Source organism: Pleurodeles waltl, chromosome 11 (genome assembly GCF_031143425.1).
Source record: "Pleurodeles waltl isolate 20211129_DDA chromosome 11, aPleWal1.hap1.20221129, whole genome shotgun sequence".
Lineage (NCBI taxonomy): Eukaryota > Metazoa > Chordata > Amphibia > Caudata > Salamandridae > Pleurodeles > Pleurodeles waltl.
In genome coordinates this window covers 455,189,882-455,211,934 of record NC_090450.1, presented here as the reverse complement: position 1 = coordinate 455,211,934, position 22,053 = coordinate 455,189,882, and positions in this window count along the sequence as shown.

Genomic DNA, 22,053 nt, shown 5'->3' with positions numbered 1-22,053 from the left:
ACGGTGCTGCCAGTTTGGGAGGGCAGTTGTTGTGGCCTCTCCCTTGTGGCAGCAGTTATGCACCTCAGACACCTCTGGACTCCATGCAGTGGAGAGTGTGTGCCTTGTTTGGCTGTAGTATGTTCATTGCCTATAACAAGGCACATGCGCATACCCTCTAGGCTGGCTGCCACAGTCTCCATCCCCACCCCCACCTGCGTGGCCAGCTCCCACTGGACTCCTACTACTGTCCTCTCAAAGCTGGTCCCTGGGTCCTTGGAGTCCTCAGTAGTGTCGGTGCTGGCAGATCGTGCTATTGGGCTGTTGGGAGGGGCGGCTGCTACATTATTTGTCTTCTTGAGACTGGAGGTGGTGTTTGGAGGGATATCAGGACTTCTTGGAGGGTCTCTTGGCTGATGGTTGTCAGCTGGTCATCCAGGTCTTCAGGGTACTCCAGGCCAGGCAGATCAGCAGGAGAGCCATCATCCTCTGCAAAGAGATGGTGTAAAATCAATCTTTCTGTGTTGTGGCAGTTGACATGTCAAGTCACTGACTTGCTATTGGAGGCTCATTGCCATCTTACTTCCCAAACATTGTTCCTGTACATCATGGTTGCAGTCTATCAGCCCTTTGCCCCACCCGAGTGTCACTTGAGGGGAAGCTCAGGTGGCGCAATTGGCTGCATTGTAACTACTAGGTGTGATGTATATCCTTTTTGTGGCTTGACACCATCATCTTATATTCAACCCTCCCTATGCATCCATTTGCATGGTAGGGCTTTGCAATGTCTGTTGCAGGGGTCAAGCTACAGAAACACACATTGCAATATGCCCCTGACCCAGACTTATATGTTCAACATACACCAGGGCGATACTGAAACCTTGCACCACCCCAGGGATGGCATTTCCTTTGTTAGCTCCTCATGTTGATGTATTTGTATGTGTGCTAGATTGCACAGCACACATGGACCTAGCAGATTTCCATTTCATCTTCTGTCTGTCCTGCAAGATGCACCTTCCTGCACAACTCTGATCTCACCGTCAATGCAGCCATCCTTGCACTATGATGCAAGAGATGCAGCATAGACGCAGTGTAGCTAACTTGACACAGGGGTGGACCCAGGGATGGCCAGCATGGGTATCATTGTTGCTGTGTACATCATTTTCTATATTACAGTGCCTGATGGTAAATGAGTTTATGGACCTAGTCAGTTAACTGGAGTTGAACTTAGGTCAGGGCCTCAAGCTAGTTTGATGGTGATTTTGCAGATAGTCATATTGGTGCATACATGGACCCTCATTAAAAGTCCGGCAGTCCTTGGACCACCTGACTGCCATTGTCTATATGACCACCCCAACAGCACAGGTGGTAGTGGCACATATTGTCCATGGGCCAATGGCCTGCCACTGGCAGGTTGCCGGTAGCTTACAGACTGGCAATGCCACCTGTCTTGTGACACCAGACTAGTATTCAATCAGTGCTATCCTTCAGGTATGTTCCCGCTTTCCACCAGCCTTTGCATAGCAGTGAAACCTCCATGCAAAGGTTGGTGTTTTTGTGGTGTGCCCCTGGGTACCCCTGCACAGCCCACGCACCTGGCATGGGCAATGCAGGGGGACCCATGGCCTGCCCCTTTGCCCTTTCCACTGTCTGATTTGCAAGGCTAAGAGCATTGTGTCCTGTCACACCCAATGCACCCCAAGAATGGCACTGACTCTATTTCAAATATCAACAATGTTGTGCTAAGTGTCCCACAGAGCTTCCATGAGCAAACAGATTTTCACCCGCCATCCTAACGTGTGACTCATACTGCCAACCCCAAAGGGTACACTGCACTGGCAGTCTTACCACTCCCAGACTTGCCCATGCACCATCTCCCGCCCGTCAATGCACCCCCTGCTCTCAGTGGGCATCCTCACTGCATGATGGAGTGGTGGCTGCCTTATGTGGATGTGTTGTTAATGTGCAGGGTGGTGGTGCTACCGGCACATGTCTGGGTACTGTTGGGAACAGTTGCAATGAACTGTGTGCTGTAAGATGCAGCACACATGTGTTTGGGCAATGAGGCAAGGCAGTTGCGAGGTGTTACTGCAACGGACACCACAATGAAGTAACCCCAGGAATGGTATTGACAGACTTCCTAGTCTCTGATGTCTTGGTCGTGTTGGTGCGGTTTATTTGACTACATGCATGGGATGTTTTGATGATACACCAGAGGCACAGTAATTAGACATGCTTTCCATCCTATGTGCTGTATATGTACATGTAGGTATTTGGCCCTGGTGATTGACATATGTCCAGGTTGTGTATCTGTTGTGGTGCATGGCACTACCAAGGCGTAGGTACATGTGTAGCATACGTCTGCATGGTGCAACTTGCTTCATGTGCAAAGTGTCCCTCTACGCACCTTTAACATGCATTGAGTGTGTCCTATGTGCCTCCCCCTTCTTGCAAATGACAATTTAGTGTTTATTTCTCCCATGCAACTTACACTGCATTTGTGGTGTCCCCTGGTAGCCTGCGCTGTCCTGTCCTGTGATTCCAGTGACCAATTCCTCCAGATTGACCACTGCAACCATCTCGTCCAGGTCCTCATATGGTGCTGGACTACCTCCTCCGGTTGACAGTGTTGCCTTCCTGTTCCTTGCCATTTTTTCCTTCATCCTTCGTATGAAATCATGCCAGCATTTCTTGCACTCTGGTTACGGTTCTCCTCACCTCTGCCACACTGTTAATCGTGTCAACTATCTGCTGCCAGATTGCCTCTCTCCTGTCAATTGGCAGTTTTGAGGTGATGAGGAGTTGATGTTCGTGCTCCGTCACCTCTCTCACAAGTATTTCATGCGCCTAAGCACTGAAACAACACTTTCTCTTTGTCTTCTCCCTCCCCTAGGACTTGTGTGTGTCCTCCTGGCTGGTTCCTGGCTGATTGGGGTCACCCTGGAGTCTCTCCTGGCTTTCTGGGTCCATTTTACCTCTCCTTTGCCCTGTTTTCTGCATTAGCGTATGACGTTGATGCTAATGCAGTTAAAAATGGTGCATTTCAGTTTTGCAACAAATTTTCTTGTCTTGCCATAAAACAGGTTAGAGTCATTTTTGCGGCATTAACGTTATTTTGGTTTACAAAAAAGCACAATGGTTAACGTAAAGAAAAATTGACTCTAACCATTTTTTACCACCGTCTTGCATCATGGTATATATTGCCCAGATGGCACAAAACAATGGCGCTAGCCAGAAGTAAACATTTTGATGCAAAACTGTGTTTGCGCAGTTTTGCATCAAAAAGTATAAATCTGGGCCTTACTGTTTCCTTTGTTCTGGACATCAACACAAAATAGTTCTCTTATCACACCCTTTGCATATCTGACCAATGGCGTGACACTTTCCTTCATGTGGAATCCAAATGCACACCTGAACACAACTTATTTTCCCGCATAGACATACTTTGTGTCCTTGGGTCTTTTCTTTCAAATTACATTTCACAATCATAACTGACTCGCTCTGGGCACCTCTGGCCTTTATGTCGGCTGCTTGTTTCTCAGCATGTTCCTCAGTTCTGGAAACCATCAACATTCGCTCCAGACTAAGAGTTTCTCTCAGTATTCATCTGCTGAGTAAATTGGACAGGCATCTATCAATAACTCTAAACTGCATGACTTCTTCATCGATAAATTCATTGAACTTACAGTGTTTGATGAGCGTGTCGAGTCTTTGCACAAATTAATCAATCATTTCACCAACTCTTTGACATTCTTTACTAAAAACATTTCGTTCCTAGTCAACATTTGGTACTGGATTAAACTTGAGATTCAGTGCGTTCTTAATCCGGTGGTATGTGATTTCTTTGTCAGTTCTTAGCATTTTCTTTATGATTTCTTTCACACCATCACCAGCAAGATTTTTGAGATACTTTATGTTAGAAATGGGGTCTTTGGTTAGCTGTCAGGCTACCCCCTGTTCAAGCAAGGACCCTCACTCTAGTCAGGGTAAAGGAGAATCCCCCTTAGTTAGCCCCCGCTCACCCTCTTGGTAGCTTGGCTCAAGCAGGCAGGCTTAGCTTCAGAGTCTAGGTATTTGTACCACCACAAACAGTAACTCAGTGAAAACACTACAAAATGACACAACACAGGTTTAGAAAAATAGGAAATATTTATCTAAACAAAACAAGACGATCCAGGCAAGCACTTGGGTCTGGGCAGACTTTGCATCACTTTTCTGCGCCCAGCGAGGTTTGCGTCGAAAATCCTGCTGCACAGTATCAACAAAACCGTGCTATGTTATCAGCCTCCGTCAGCGTGTGTTGTGCATCGTTTCTCCAGCTGCATGCGCCGATCTTCTAGCCGCGATTCAGGTGTAGTGTTGATTTGAGCTGCAAAGCCGGTGGTGGGTTGTTTCTCAGCTGTGTCTCGGAAGGTGCGTCAACATTTTTCCCATACGGCGATCTGTGAGTGAATTTTCAATCTTGGTCTGCCAGCTTCACCTTCCAAGGCCCCAGGAACTGGATAGGGACTGGATAGGGCACCACTTGGCAGGGCAGCAGTCTCAGCAGAGTCCAGATGCTGGCAGGAGAAGTCTTTGATGGCCCTGAGACTTCAACAACAGGAGGCAAGCTCAGGACATGCCCTTGGAGATTTCTTCACAAGCAGGACTGCACAACAAAGTCCAATCTTTGTCCCCTTGCACGGGCAGAAGCAGCAACTGCAGGATAGCTCCACAAAGCACAGTCACATGCAGGCCAGCACTTCTCCTCAGCTATTCAGCTTTTCTCCAGGCAGAGGTTCCTCTTGATGTCCAGAAGTGATCTAAAGTCTGTGGTTTTGGGCGGTCTTCTTATACCCATTTTGACCTTAGAAGTAGTCTTACTTCAAAGGAAAGTCTCTCTTGTTTGTGAAATCCTGCCTTGCCCAGGCCAGGCCCAGACACACACCAGGGGGTTGGAGACTGCATTTGCCCTTTCAGGTGTAAGTGACGACTCCTCCACTCCCTCCTAGCACAGATGGTTCATCAGGATATGCAGGCTACATTCCAGCTCCCTTTCTGTCACTGTCTAGAGAGAGGTGCAAAAAGCCCAACTGTCAAACTGACCCAGACAGGGAATGCACAAATAGGCAGAGTCACAGAAATGGTATAAGCAAGAAAATGCTAACTTGCTTAAAGTGGCATTTTCAAACACAGAATCTCAAAACCAACTTTACTAAAAGATGTATTTTTAAATTGTGAGCTCAGAGACCCCAAACTCCAAATGTCTATCTGCTCCCAAAGGGAATCTACACTTTAATCATTTTTAAAGGTAGCCCCCATGTTAACCTATGAGAGAGATAGGCCTTGCAGCAGTAAAAAAATAAATTTAGCAGTGTTTCACTGTCAGGACATATAAAACACATTAGTATATGTCTTACCTTAAACATACACTGCACCCTGCCCATGGGGCTACCTAGGGCCTACCGTAGGGGTGTCTTACATGTAAGAAAAGGGAAGATTTAGGCCTGGCAAGTGGGTACACTTGCCAAGTCGAATTGGCAGTTACAATCTGCACACACAGAGACTGAAGTGGCAGTCTGAACCATGTTTACAGGGCTACTAATGTGGGTGGCAAAACCAGTGCTGCAGGTCCACTAGTAGCAGTTGATTTACAGGCCCTGGGCACCTCTAATGCACTGTACTAGGGACTTACCAGTAAATCAAATATGGCAATCACGGAAATCCAATGACACATACATTTTACATAGAAGCACTTGCACTTTAGCACTGGATAGCATTGGTAAAGTGCCCAGAGTAACAAAAACAGCAAAAACAGAGTCCGGCACACATCAACAACCTGGGAAGCAGAGGCAAAAAGTTAGGGGATACCACGCCAAGGATGCCAAGTTTAAAACGTGTCCCCCCAGCTGAAAGTGGGGAGCAACTACCCAACCTCATGGGAGTTCTCATAACTAAGGCAGAAGAATCTGGACAGACCATCAGCACTGGCGTGTTCTGTGCCAGGGCGGTGTTCCACCCTAAAGTCCATCCCCTGTAGGGAAATGGACCACCTCAACAGTTTTGGTTTCTCACCCTTCATCTGCATTAACCATCTGAGGGGCCTGAGGTCGGTCTGAACCTGGAAGTGAGTCCCAAACAAGTAGGGTCTTAGCTTTTTCAGCGCCCAGACCACAGCAAAAGCCTCACGCTCTTTGGCACTCCACCTACGTTCCCTGGGAAGTAACCTGCTGCTAATGAAGGCTACAGGTTGACCTAGGCCCTTTTCATTAAGCTGTGAGAGTACTGCTCCAATACCATGCTCTGAGACATCTGCTTGCACAACAAATTCCTTGGAATAGTCAGGTGCCTTTAGCACAGGTGCTGTGCACATGGCAGCCTTCAGGGCATCAAAAGCCGTCTAGCAACACTGAGTTCAGATCACCTTTCTGGGCTGCTTTTTGGAGGTCAACTCAGTCAAGGGAGCAACAATTGTGCCATACCCATTGACAAACCTCCTATAGTATCTGTGAGGTCTAAAAAGGTTCTCACTTGAGTCTGGGTCTTTGGAGGCTCCCAAACCAGCATGGTAACAATCATTGGCTGTAGGGGTGCCACCTGGCCACTCCCAACCTGGAGTTCCAATTATTCCACAGAACCCTGCCCTATTTGGCACTTGCTTGCCTTGATAGTGAGGCCTGTCTTTTGCAGGGCCTCCAACACTTTGCAGCAATGTCATCCAGGTAGGTGGCACTGAACTCATCCAGCCCAGCCAGCACCATATTGACCAACCTCTGAAAGGTAGCAGGGGCATTTTATCATCCCAAATGGCATCACCTTAAACTGAAAGTGCCCATCTGGGGTAGAAAATGCAGACCTCTCCTTGGCCCCCTCAGTCAAGGCAATCTGCCAATACCCAGACGTTAAATCAAACGTGCTTAGGTATTTGGCAGCTCCTAACCGATCTATGAGCTCATCATCTTGGGGGATAGGATGCACATCAGTTTTAGTGATGCATTCAGACCCCGATAGTCCACGCAGAACAGGAATTCTGGGGTGACACCAGAAGCAGCAGCCTTTGGGACCAAAACCACAGCGCTGGCCCAAGGACTGCTGGAATGCTCAACAACCCCCAGGGTTAACATCTTGGATACCTCATCCTTAATGCTAGCCCTGACCTTTTCAGTCACCCTGTAAACCTTTTGTTTAATGGGTGTACTATTCTCAGTGTCCACATCATGTATGCACAAGTGTGTGACCCTTGGGATCAAGGAGAACAGTGAGGCGAACTGCCCCAACACCTGGCGACAGTCCCTCTGCTGCTCTGCAGTCAGGAGGGGGAGAGGTTCACTCGGTCCACAGACCCTTCTTTCTCTCCTGCAGACAGGAGTTTAGGAAGAGGCTTACTCTACCCCGTCATCTGTCGCTAGGAGCATGGACAACTCTGTCTGCTCAAAGTGTGGTTTGAGCCAGTTAACATGCAGAACCCTCAAAGGGTTTCTAGGAGTCTGCAAGACCAACAAGGTAGGTGACTTCACTCTTGCCCTCCACCACCTCAAGTGGCCCAGTCAACGTGTCCTGGAGCACCCTAGGCTCCACTGATGCCATCACCCACACTTTCTGACCAGGTTGAAACTCGATCAGCGTGGCATTCTGGTCATACCAGTGTTTCATAACGTACTGGCTTGCTTCTAGATTCTCCTGTGTGAGACTCCTGAAGCGTGCAGTCTGGTTTCTCAGCACCAGCATATAACTAAATACATCCTGGGGGGTTTACTGGGAGCTTTTTCGAAAGCCTCATTTACCAGACTTAAGGGTCCCCTCACAGGGTGGCCATAGGTCAGCTCAAAAGGACTAAAGCCAAGTCCCTTTTGAGGCACCTCCTTGTAAGCGAACAGAAGGAATGGCAAGAGGACGTCCCTCTTCCGCCTCAAGGGCTCCGACAGGCCCATGATTATGCCCTTTAAGGTGCGGTTGAATCTGTCAACCAGACCATTACTTTGGGAGTGGTAAGGTGCGGTGAACTTGTAGGTCACCCCACATACCTTCAACAGAGATTTCATATACTTTGATTTGAAGTTGGTATCCCTATTGGACACCACTTCCTGGGGAACCCCATGCGTGTAAAAACTCCTGTCAAGGCACGGTCCATCACAGGGATAGTGATTGATCTTAAAGGAATGGCTTCTGGGTACCGGGTGGCATGGTCTACCAAGACCAGGATAAACCTGTTGCCCATGGCTGTCTTGGGATCCAGAGGCCCCACAATGTGAACACCAACCCTTTCAAAGGTGGTACTAACAACAGGAAAAGGTTGGAGGAGAGCTTTACATTTCCTCCCACTCTAGCCACTAGCTAGACAAGTTGTGCAATGAGCATCAGAGTGCCTACGCATTTGGGGCCAATAGAAGTGGGTGAGAAGCCGCTCAAAGGTCTTGGCCTGCTCCAAATGACCAGCTAAAGTCACGTCATGAGCCAGACCCAGTAGGAAGGCTCTGAAGCACTGGGGCACCACCAGCACACAGGCTGACCCAAGCTCAGGAACCTTAGGCTCGCTATAGGAGGCCATCCTCCCAGTAAATCAAATGTGATCGAGGCTCCTCGCCAGACGCCCGGTCTGCAGCCTGCTGCCGCAAACCCTCCAGAGTAGGGCATGACTTCTGTGCCTCACAGAATGCTTCCCTGGTAGCCCCTCCTTCCTGCTGCCACTTTCACAAATCAGGGACTTCACCCAGTTCGGCCACCTGTTCCCCTGTGGGCTCCAGTGCCTCCCGCTCAGGTTCAGTCTCCTCCTGGACTGTGAGAACTTCTGGGGCCGGTTTCCCGCACCCCTTGCCCTTCCTCCTTTTGGCAGACACCTGGGCCACTCTTTCAGGCTCCAGGGTCTCCTGATCACCCTGACAGGCTGCCATCGACCTGGTGGATACGCATACCCACCCAGGCAGACCCAACATCTCCGAATGTGACCTGTGTTCCACCTCCTTCCAAGGGGAATCCTCCAGGTCAATGCCAAGCAAACAATCTACAGGCATGGTTGGACTCACAGCTACCTTCAAGGAATCTGAGACCCCCCCCCATTGAAAGGGAACCTGCGCCCCTCTGCACAGGCACTCTGAGTTGTCTACTGCAATTACTTGGTGAAGTACCCAGGAATCTATCTGCTCTTCAGACACCAGGTGACTCCTCACTGTAGTCATGCTGGCTCCTGTGTCTCTCAGAGCCTCCACCCTCTGTCCATAGATGATCAGCCACTGCCTGTACTTCTTGGTGTTCTCAGGCACTAGGGTTCTCTGGACCATCTCACTGCCCCCTAGTGAGACAAGGGTCATCTCAGCTGGCTCCCACCCACCTGCAACCAATACCTCCCCAAGCACTACACGAGCCAAACCCTGGGACTGCACACCAGTGGGTGCCGGTGTACCTTTGGGGCATTTGAGGTCCCCCTTCGCATGACCCACTTGGTCACATGCATAGCACTTACGTGGGGTACCCCCTGCCACAGTTTTCCCTTTGGAGAACCGTGGCTTCTTCTCACTGGGGGGCTGGGAATCCTTACCCTGGGAATCTGATTGGGGCCCTTTATAGAACTCCCCCTGTTTACCCTTACCCCCCCTTTCTTCTGAGAGCAACACTGCCCCCACTTGGCGTGGTCTCCCCCATATCTCCTTTGGACCCTGGTGCTCTCCTAATGGTCCACTTCCCGCGCAAGCTTCCTGGGGTCAGTCAGCTTGCTGTCAATTATGTGCTGGTGCAGCTCTGGAAAACATAACCTGTACAAGTGCTCCCAAGCAATCAAATTGTAAATCCCCTCACACGTTGTCACCTTACTGCCCTTCATCCAACCATGCAGTGACCTGCAGAATGAATCAACACATTCCAACCATGTTTGGGATTCCTTCTTCTTATAGGACCTAAACTTGTCCTTATACTGATCAGTGGCAAGACCATACCTAGTGATCAGGGCGTCCTTCATGACAGGGAAAGTGAGCCCCTGGGAATCCCCTAAGGATATCAGAGTATCTCTTCCCTCTACCTCAAAGTGCTTCCACAGACCCGCCCCCAGTGAGCTTCAGGGACCAGATTCACATGGAGAGCAGACCCATACCCCTTAAACCACAGCAGTATGTCATCCTCCCTCCAGTAATCCTTCACAAGGTCCTTAGGGATGTGCACCCTCTTCTCAGGCTGCACTGTGATGTTGCTGCCACCATCCCTACTAAACTGGCTCCTCTGATCCAGCTCTCTGAAGCTGAGCTCATGAGCCAACAATAACTTTTTCTCCTCTATGGCCATCTTCATTTTCTCCAACTCCAACTGGTAAGCCCTCTCTGCCTGTCTGTCCTGCAACTCTTCAGGAGTCAGACCCTTAGATGAGACACTGATACCTGCTCTGGATATCCTCCCCCAAACAGAACAGGCCCACCCTCCCACAATACCATTGTGAATACACTGCACCTCCTCCTCCTTCTCACCCTCATCTTTTGTGTTCCCCTCAACCTTCTTGGCTGCAACCCAGGCCCTCAGTTGCTTTTGCAGCTCCTCCTTCCTGGTGTAGCTCTTAATGGGGCAGGCAAGATCCTTACAGAACTGTTTCAATTTGGCTGTCAGCGAGACCGGATCCTCGGGGTTTGCGCCTGTTCCCAATATGTCCACCTCTTGGCAGCTCCAAACTCTACTCCACATTATAGCACAGAGTTAAAGAATGGCCAAGCGGGGGATGGAGTTTAGGTTGGGAACAGCAGGAAAGGAGACCTGTGGAAGCAAAAGTAAAGAACACAATAGCAAGGTCATTTACATTAATCTTCATGAACTTTGTTTTAACTCTTTATGCTCTGATAACATGAGAGATCAAGAACTTTTCAATAACGTGACCTTTTTATAATCATATACTCTGAACATTGAACTTTCTCAAGTTAATCCGTAAAATAGCAATTACATCACAACATGAGTCAATGAGTACATTAATTCCCAAAGAATTAACTGCTATAGGATTCATGAATGATACTGTAGAATTGGCAAACTGACTAAACTTGATTTGTCTAGAAAGATCACACTCTGTTTGATTAAGTTACAAGATTAAATTGCCCAGAAGTGATTGCGCACCTTATTGCCAGACTGCGCATCAATACTTAAGTACCTTGAATGATCGCGCTCTCTGCCGATCTGAACTGCAAGGGTCAATTGCCAAGAATGAATCGCGCACACTGTTGCCGATTCAACCATCAAGATTCAAATGCCTTGAAATGATCGCGCACTCTGCCGATCTGAACTGGAAGGGTTAATTGCCAAAAATGAATCACGCACACTGTTGCCGATTCAACCATCAAGATTCAAATGCCTTGAAATGATTGCGCACTCTGCCTATTCGAACTGCAAGGGTTAATTGCCAAGAATGAATCTCGCACACTGTTGCCGATTTAACCATCAAGATTTAAATGTCTCAAAATGATTGCGCACCATTCCGATCCGAACTGCAAGGGTTAAGTGCCAAGAATAAATCGCACACACGATAAATCACAAAGCCAAGAACTCAATTATTTCTAGAAAATGGAGTTGAGGGTCTTCCTCAAACTCCGCTTTACCGCCCTGCTTGAAGATCAGCAAGATAATGAGGACAGGGCCAGGAAATGTCCAAGTAGGCCTCCGGAACAGGAGCCCTGGAAAATGATGCTGCTCTGCACCGGGACCTCTGAATAGTGAGCACGTGGAGCTGGGCTGGGTTCCTTAAATAGACCCAAGCCTCGCCCACCTGCCACACCCAGCCATACCCAGCCAGGCTGCAGGAAAGGCTTGAAACTGAACAATACATTGCAAACAGTATTAATGACATTTCAAGATAAATACCTGCAATGCAAAAGGTTAATATGCAATATCAGCGCACAATGCATGAATTATTGCATTGCATAAGGTTTGTCATTTTGCATTATGTTGCCCGTAGAGCGCCCACTGTCCTGGTGTTCACATTGGCTACTGTGTAACTCTCCAGTTTCCGTAAATCAAAAGCAGCTCCAGCTGATGCATCTCCAGGCTGAAACATGATGAAAAGTCAACAAAAGTGAAAAGTTCCAAAGGCAGTAAACAAGTTCCCAATGAAATTCAAAAGTCAATCAAGGATTACCACAAAAATGGAAGTAGGGAAAAATCCAAAAAGAGAAAAAGCAAAATCAGAAGACAAGTAGTATGTGGTCATGCAGGTGTCTGCATTGAAAACAGTAGTGTACAGTTAATCACTGTATGTCAAGTACCAATACAAGTCCAATCCCAACCACTGATCACCAATGTTAGAAATGGCGTCTTTGGTTTGAAATCAGGTTGCACCCTGTCCAAGCAAGGACCCTCACTCTAGTCCGGGTAAAGGAGAATCACCCTTAGTGAACTCCTGCTCACCTCCTTGGTAGCTTAGCGCAAGCAGGCAGGCTCAACTTTAGAGTCTAGGTGTAAAGTATTTGTACCAACACACACAGTAACTCAGTGAAAAAGCTACAAAATGACACAACACAGGAAATATTTATCTAAACAAAACAAGACAAAAACAACAAAAATCCAACATACACAAGTCAAGTTATTAATTTTGAAAACAAAAGAGTCTTAAGTCCTTGAGAAAACAGTAAAAATACTGTTAGCAGTGAAAAGTATGTGGGTAGCATGAAAATAACACGCACGGTTGAGGGTGTGTCGGAAAAGGCTAGCGAATCCTCGATTTCTCACCCACAAGAGATCCGTGCGTCGTTCTCCAGTCGGGTCGGCGCGTGTCGTTTTTCCTCTCCGCTGGAAAGCGATGCGTCGATGCAGGCAAAGACTTGGGTCCGGGCAGGCTTTGCATTGTTTTTCGGTGCCCAGCGAGGTTTGCATCAAAAATCCTGCCGCATGGTATCAGCAAAATTGCGCTATGCGGGTTGCAACATTATCAGTCTCCTTCAGCGGGTGTTGCACGTCGTTTCTCCAGCTGCGTGCACAATCTTCCAGCCGCGATGCAGGTGGAGCATCGATTTCAGCTGCAAAGCCGGCGGTGTGTCGTTTCTCAGCCGCGTCTCGGAAGGTGCGTCAAAAGTTTCCCCGCACAACGGTCTGTGTGTGGATTTTCAGTCTTGGTCTGCCAGCTTCACCTTCCACGCAGTCCAGTCTTTGTCCCCTTGCACAGGCAGAAACAGCAACTGCAGGATAGCTCCACAAAGCACAGTCACAGGCAAGGCAGCACTTCTCCTCAGGTCTTCAGCTCTTCAACCAGGCAGGGGTTTCTCTTGATGTCCAGAAGTGATGTAAGTCTGTAGTTTTGGGTGCTCTTCTTACACCCATGTTGGCCTTTGAAGTAGGCTTACTTAAAAGGAAAGTCTCTCCTGTTTGTGAAATCCTGCCTTGCCCAGGCCAGGCCCCAGACACACACCAGGGGGTTGGGGACTGCATTGTGTGAGGGAAGGCACAGCCCTTTCAGGTGTAAGTGACCACTCCTCCCCTCCCTCCTAGCACAGATGGTTCATCAGGATATGCAGGCTACACTCCAGCACCCTTTGTGTCACTGTCTAGAGAGAGGTGCAAACAGCCCAACTGTCAAACTGACCCAGACAGGGAATCCACAAACAGGCAGAGTCACAGAATGGTTTTTAGCAAGAAAATGCCCACTTTCTAAAAGTGGTATTTTCAAACACACAATCTCAAAACCAAATTTACCAAAAGATGTATTTTTAAATTGTGAGCTTGGAGACCCCAAACTCCACATGTCTATCTGTTCCCAAATGGAATCTATGCTTTAATCATTTTTAAAGGTAGCCCCCATGTTAACCTGTGAGACAGATAGGCCTTGCAACAGTGAAAAACAAATTTAGCAGTATTTCACTGAAAGGACATACCAATCACATTAGTATATGTCCTACCTTAAACATACACTGCACCCTGCCCAAGGGCTACCTAGGGGCTATCTTAGGGTGTCTCACATGTAAGAAAAGAGATGTTTTAGGGTACACTTGCCAAGTCGAATTGGCAGTTAAAATCTGCACACACACACACTGCACTGGCAGGTCCGAGTCATGTTTACAGGAATATTAATGTGGGTGGCACAACCAGTGCTACAGGCCCACGAGTAGCATTTGATTTACAGGCCCAGGGCACCTCTAGTGCACTGTACTAGGGACTTACCAGTAAATCAAATATACCAATGATAGAAATCCAATTACACACACATTTTACATAGAAGCACTTGCGCTTTAGCACTGGATAGCAGAAAACAGCGAAAACAAAGTTCAGCACATCAACAACCTGGGAAACAGAGGCACAAAGTTAGGGGAGACCATGCGAAGGATGCCAAGTCTTACACTTGAGAATCTTCCTGTTATAAGTCTCTTCAAAAGCATAATGAAATCTTCAAATGTTCCTATTCATGCAGTGCATCTATTGCCAATATTTTGCTTTTTGCTGTATTGAATTTTGGTGGTGGTTTGAGGAAGGCTGATGCATTATAACTGTTCATTGAAGTGGCTGACATTGAGGGAGGGCTCTGTCTAATGCTGACAACTGTCAGAGCTCTTTCACTCATGGAGACCTCTGGAGTTGTTCTGAGCCACCACCCAGCAGCTTTGATGGTGTGCCACTTCAGGTATTGGACAGCTCAGTAAGCAGAACCCCAGTGCTTCTTGGGTCCCCTCGCCCTGTGCTGAGGTTATAAAGCTCCACTTACCAAGACTCTGGTATAGGTGATAACAGCATGCTTCCTTTTTACTTGTTCTGTCAACCACCACTATTATTTGTAGTAATATATTGTAACTTATGATTGTCTTTATCAATACCATTTAAGCCTGTTTGTTTCCACCTTCAGTGTTAAAGTTCTATATGTTGTGTAACTTTATTTTGCATGGCAGGCAGTACCCTTTTGTAGGATCTTGGGCACAGTTTCTTAACAAATGACATGCAGACTTTTCCATGAATCTCTTTTTCTATTCACACAGTTCACTCTGGCTGGCGTTACACTTTGACTGCACATACACCAACCATCAACTTGGCACTTCAACAAAGGCCCACATGGTACTCATGAGCAGTTTGCTTGGAGCAAGGCAAACTATTCAGGAGAGCACTTTCTTCTTCTGGTTACTTATCCTTTATCTCATCGTCATTTGTAGCAACTTCCCTTACCTGATACCCTGGTACCCACTGAAGAACTAGGCCACACACAGCACTGTAAATCACACATCTTTAGTCTTCTACGTGTACCTGTGAACTCCAACATTGAAAACCAAGATTTCATTATTGTCTATTCCAGTGATTACTTCACATTGATATGGAGTCCTCAGGGAATCATAAATGTTATGTTCTAAATCATTCATGACACTACACCACAGGTCAAAGGAAATTACCCTGCAATGCAGCTGTGTGATTATGCATGGCAATATCAAGGTACTGTTGTTCCCAAATTACACATAAAAACTACAGGAACGAAAATAGGGATGTGATGAAGTTAAAAAAGTTATCCAGTTTGATGGGAATAAAATACATGCTTACATTCCCACCAAACTATGAGTCATTGCAGAGAAAAAAATTCTGCCACTTCAAAAACCAGATGACTTGGACTGTTGAAAGATAAGTTGTCTATCACTGTATGGACTTCAACAATATTACCCCATCACTATATCGTCTCCATTATATTGACCACCACTACATTGTTCAGGTGACTGTACCAATTATATCCTCAAGCATATACATATATATATATATATATATATATATATATATATATATATATATATATATATATATATATATATATATAAATGCAAAACAATAGAGAGAACTCTGGGTAGTTCCCAGGTTTAGGTGGCGAGCAGCTCCAGTAAGGAGCACCCTACAACACCAGTGACACTCTACATTTGCTCACCTCAAATGTCTGTTTTTCTATCAAAGTTTTTAAGAATATGATTGGCACAGTGCCATATACACTGAGCTAGAAAGTGACAGAGTCTTTTGCCATTTGTACAGGAGAATCTTTAAGCATAGGATTGGCCCAGTGCCATCCTTGCCATGCTGTAAAATTACAAAAGCCTTTCACCACTCCTGGCACAGTATTACAGCTTTGGACTAGTAAAATACCATTCAAGCCAACCTGGAATGAGCAAAAGCAACCTCTGACGTGTTTCAACGTCACTAGATCATTTCAGAGAGGTTTAGTTTTGTCCATATACAAGGGAGCACCCAGTATAAGTCAAAAGAACACCCTTTCAGGGTTAGAGTGATGCATAAATTATGCAAAAACATAAGAGAGAACTCTGGGTGTTCCCAGGTTTAGGTGGAGAGCAGCTCCAGTAAGGAAAGCCCCACAACACCAGCGACACTCTAGATTTGCTCACCTCAAATGGTTATATTGGTGGCACCATAAATCTGAAGTAAAATAACGTAGCACAAATAGCTTCATTCCCTTACTCTGCCCTGGGAAGAGATTCCATTGTTGTTGCCTGGGTGCTGCCAGAAAACTCTCATGGTTTTGGTGCATTCCCAGATTTACTAGAACTGGCATATCTGGGAGTGCGTCAAAAACATAACCTTCTCATGGGAAGCGTAATGAGAAGAAATATCTTTATTTTTCCTTGTCACTTCCTATTTCTATGTGTGCTGCATTCTGCAGCACACATAGATAGAGGAATATGATTCTCAGGATAATTGCTTCTTGTTACTTCCTTTCTCTATGTGTGCTGCATTCTGCAGCACACATAGATAGAGGAATATGATTCCAGGATAATTGCTTCTTGCTACTTCCTCTCTCTATGTGTGCTGCATTCATAGAGAGAGGACTCTGCCTCTCAGGATTTTAGTTTTGTGCAGAAAGGTGCTCCTTCCTGCACAAAAAACACAATCCTGCCTGCAGTGAAGGCACCCTTGCCCCATGGTGCAAGGGTGCCTTCGTTGGTGCTAGGCAGCCGAAAGGGAGCCAGCGCAGGGGAAAAGGCAGGAGTGCATCATATTCCTTTAAATATGGTGCATTTTTGCCCTTTCCCTGTCACTCACTGCAGTGCAACACAGTTACTTGCTGCGCTGCACTGCATGACAAACCTCATAAATAGGCCCCTAGGGGCCTTCCTTTCTTTCCCTAGATGCGGAGAGAGAGGCCCACTGTCCTGATGACACCTGCCGACTAATAGCGGGTCGAAACGTCAACCCCATACACTTGGTTGAATTTGGACTGCTTCATGTGAAAACCTTCAACATGTTTCTGACATGTTCTGTGTGTTTAGAGCACAAAGCGCTTTTATACGACTGTGTACATAATATCATGAATGTTTTAGCATGGCACCATCTGTGCTTTATCGCTGATTATATAGTGCCGTTTGTTTTGATTTGATGCCATCATTATCATACAGCCCTTATAGAGCGCATGGCTATCCGTAGGCGTCCTATCGCTAAGTATGTCTTTAGATGCCCAAGGCACTAATGATGGAATCAGTCAAACCACCATGTTTTCAGGAGGTTCTGAAAAGGGAGTTATGAGTTTGTTGCCCGTAGGCAAGGAGTTCCATAGCTCGGCAACATTGTATCAAAGGGAACGACCTCCACTTCTGGCTTTTTTGATAAAGGGGACCACTGCAAGCTGAGAATTAGTGGACCTCAGATTTCTGGTAGGAGTATAGGGAGAGATCAACGATTGCCAAATCACAGGGCCATTGTCCAGAAATGCCCTGTGATCTATACAAAGCGATTTAAATGTATCCAGTTGGACCACTGGGAGCCAATGGAGGGACATAAAAGCTTGTCAAGCTGCAATATTAATATAATATTAAGAAGCAACCTGGCCACAGAGCTCTGTACCACCTGCAGTTTCCTCATAACCAATTTTGGGGCTCCTAAATACAGGGAATTCCTGTAGTACAAGTGTGACAAAATCAGTGCCTGGACAATTATTCTTTTAAAGGAGGGGGAGCAGATGAAGGACTTTCCTAAGAGTCCTAAGGATGCCACAACATGTTGCATCTAATTTTGTAGCCTGAATTTCCGCGGTTAGTGCTTTGCCTAGCCAGAAGCCTATGGTTTTTATAATCGGCTTAGGCAAGATAGTAGTGCCAAGGATGCTGGGCCACCACAGGTCCAAGTGGGGTGCAGAGAATTCCCCAGGATCAAAAGTTCTGTTTTCTCTGCATTTAATGTCAGAGCACAGTTATTCATCCAGTTGGACAAAGCCTCCAGACAAGGGCCTAGGGCAGAGGAACAGGAGTCTTGATTGTTGGAGATTGTGAAAACCAGGGGTGTCTCATTTGCATGTGAGATTTTAGAAATCCCAAATGACAGAACGACGTTGGCTAGAGGACACAGATTTAAGTTGAATGGTGTAGGACTTAATGAGGAGCCACGGGGAAATCTACTTTTCAATAAAAAATGTCTGAGGTACAGCAGCCCTCAAAAACATGAAAGGTCATATAACTAAAAAAGGATTGCAGCCAGGTGAGGGCACTGCCCACAACTCACACATTATGAATTTTCTCTATAAGAATGTCATGTCTGACACTGTCAAATAATGCACTGAGATTGAGGAGGACAATGGCAGCTGTTCTTCTACAATCCACCAGCATTTTAGCCACTCCTACCACTGCCAGGAGGGCAGTTCCTGTTTTTCCAACTTTCCATGTGTACTGCACTTTACAGCACACATACAAAGTGCGCAAAGCACTTGTCTAGGTATAGTATTTTTTACATGAATGGTACCCTTCATATATAAAACCTATGTTAGCCTCATGCACAGACCCTAGCACTATGGCGCTAAGGTTGTGTGTGGTGCACAGCAGCTGTAATCAGCACTGGCGCTAGGGCGAGGGAAGGAGAATGCCTTTTCTATGAGAATATGGTGCTCTCCTCCTCTCTCCTTGTCACGCAGTGCAGCACAGCACAGCATTTTTGGCTGCTACTCTGTGTTGGGTGACAGCTTTTAGAATCTGGGGCTTAATTTCTCTTGGACAGGCATATGTACTATGTTCCTAGAATAGTATGAAATAGGAGGTGCTAAGTTGGCTGGTCATGGAGCGAGGCAGATATATTCTGAAACCTTCCTTTCTCCTTCAACTGTCAATTTAATAGATATTTAGAAGACAGCTAAGCATAAGGAGGTAATTGCTCTGTTCATGTGTAGATTTGGACATATTCTGGCATATTCTGACAACCTTCCTCTCCATTCCACAGAGAGGCAACACTAAAGGGTAATGTTGAAAATTGCCTTTTTTGCAGGGTTATCCAGAAACAATTTGCCCTCTTCCTCCTATTTTTTCTGATCTGTTTTTTGCTGGTTTTAGGACTCTGGGCTCTTTACCACTGCCGACCAGTGTTAAAGTGAAGTGATCCCTGTGTAATTTGTGATAATGATTGGTTATCCATGATTACCATATTTGGTTTACTCATAAGTCCCTAGTATAGTGCAACATGTGTGCCCAGGGCCTGTAAATCAAAGATACTAGTGGGCCTGCAGCACTGATTGTGTCACCCACATGAGTAGACCTGCAAACATGTATCAGACCTACCATTGCAATGTATGTGTGTGCAGTTTTAAACTGCCATGGCAATCTGATTTGCCAGGCCCAAACCTTGCCTTTTAATACATGTAACACACCTTTAAGGTAGGCAAAGGTAGCCCCATGTGGTGTATTTGAAAGGTAGACCATGTACAGGTGTGTTTTACATGTCCTGATAGTGAAATACTGCCAATTCGGTTTTCACTATTCCAAGGCTTATCTCTTCCATAGGTTAACATACACATTGCCTTGAAATATCTCTTAAGTGTAATTTACCACTGTGAGCAGATAGAGATGCGGAGTTTGGGGTCTCTGAATTCCCAATTTAAAAATACATCTTTTAGTGAAGGTGGTTTTTAAATTGCGTGTTTGAAAAGGACACTTTTATAAAGTGGGCATTTTCTTGCTTAACCATTCTGTGCCTCTGCCTGGCTATGGAATATACACCTGGGTCAGGCTGACCGTTGACCTGGTTGTGAATTCACTCTAGACAGTCAGACAAAGGGAACTGAGGTGTGCCCTGCATCATTTGAGGGGTCTTCCTGGGCTAGAGTGGTAGAAGGAGCTGACACATGCACCTGAATAGGGTTGTGTCTGTCCTTACACAATGCAGTCTCCAAACCCCTAGAGTGTGTCTAGGACCAGGACAGGAAAGGGAGGGTCTTGTGCACTACAAAGGCTTTCCTTTGAAGTTTGCCTACTTCAAAGGCAGAAAGGAGTGAAAGTATTGGACCCAAAACCCCAGACTTTTAGAACACTTCTGAATTAAGAGGAGACTCTGCCAAAGAGAAGAGATGAAGAGCTGTGAGGAGGAGTACTGCCCCTTTGCTGTGAGTGCTTTTCCGGGTTGGCCAGCAGTTGCTGCTTCTGCTTTGGAGAGCACAAAGACTGGACTTTTCTGTGCATCCTGTTTGTGAAGTTCATTCAAGGGCTTGGACTGAGTTTGCCTCCTGTTAAGAAGTCTCATGGACATCAAAGATGTCACCTGCCAGCTCCTGGGTTCTCTTGCTGAGGCCCCTGACTTGCCAAGTGGTGTCCACTCCAGTTCCTGGGCCCTTGGGAGTGAAGTCTGGCAAAAAAACAATAAGAACCAGGCACACCACCAGACGACTCCAGAACCAGCGCTGGTGCTTGACTTCATGCGCTGCCTGCACCCGAAACCGTGGTCTACGCTGAAGTGTGACAACAGTGACCGACAACCCAGGCCTGATGCCACTGCAGTGTCTCTGAAATCCAGCAACACAGTGAGTCCCAAGTGCCATGTCACCAACGTCTGTGACCCCAGACCCTGCTGCGGCGCCTGTTGCCCCATGTTGTGACCACGACACGGTGAAATCGCCTCATCTTGTCTTGACCAGCTGGATACATCAACCCTGCAGATCTAAACTAACCAAAGTATCGCCGCTAACGCCACCTCACCTCCACTTCCTTAATAGGGAATCAATGCCTCACCTCCCCTGCGCAGCAGCAAGGAACCAGCGCCTCACCTCCTGCTCAGCAGTACAGAACCAACACCGCACCAGCTCCAGCGATGCTTCACCATCCCGACTCTGTGCCACATCTTTTACTCTGCCTCATTTCTAAGGTACTATAGCTGAGGTCTGTGCGACTCTGTGACCGGTGGCTCAGTCCCTCGCAAGTGGCGTCAGACTGTTGGGAACGACTCTGTGATGATGCTGTGATAGCACCACTTGGATCTTTTTTTTTCTAAGGGCTTTATTGGGATTTAATGTTTAAAAATTCACATCTTTGCTTGTGTATGTTGCATTTTGTGTCGTTTTGGTCTTGTTTTACTTAGATAAATGGTTATTTTTTTAAACGGTTGTGGTGTCCAATGGTAATTTTTTCACTGTGTTACTGTGTGTGGGTACAAATACTTAACCCATTGCCTCTGAGATAAGCCTGACTGCTTGTGCCAAGCTACCAAAGGGGTGAGCAGGGGTTAACCTAGGACTGTGACTCCCTTACCCTGACTAGAGTGAGGGTCCCTACTTCGACAGGGTGTAATCTGGTTGTCAACTAGAGGTCCCTTTGCTAACAGGTAACCCATGGACTTCTAAATTTAAATGAATATTGTGCATCAGGCAAAGGGTTCAAATATTTGGACTGCTTTTAACTTCACATTTGTTTTAATAAACTGAAGAGAATCATATATACTACCTCAGGACAACGGTTGCTTGCCTGAGCATGGATAACTGTTTGATCTTTTGCCACAACGTTTATAAGTAAAATACACTTTTTGTAAATGGTCAGGGCTGATATGTTTGGTATACTTAAACATCTTGACCTATTTATAACGAACCAGATGAATTTGCTTAACATTATTCCAGCTCATCAGATATAATACAGTCGTTTGAAAATTATAAACAAGCAACCGTTTCATTCAAAAGATGATTACTTTGAAACTACTTCTACAAACCGAGCCATGGATTTTCCCATGAAATCCAACATATAAACTTGCGAAGATTATTTCTGTCTCTCTCTCTCTCTCATTTGTGTCCTTGTGTCTCTCATTTTAGTCCCCCTCTCACAATCCTATTCTCTCTCAGCCTCACTCTATTTAGTTGCCATGTATATCTTATGTAATTAGCACTTCGATTTTACCAGTTATTCATGCCTCTCTGCATAATTAATAATGCACGTT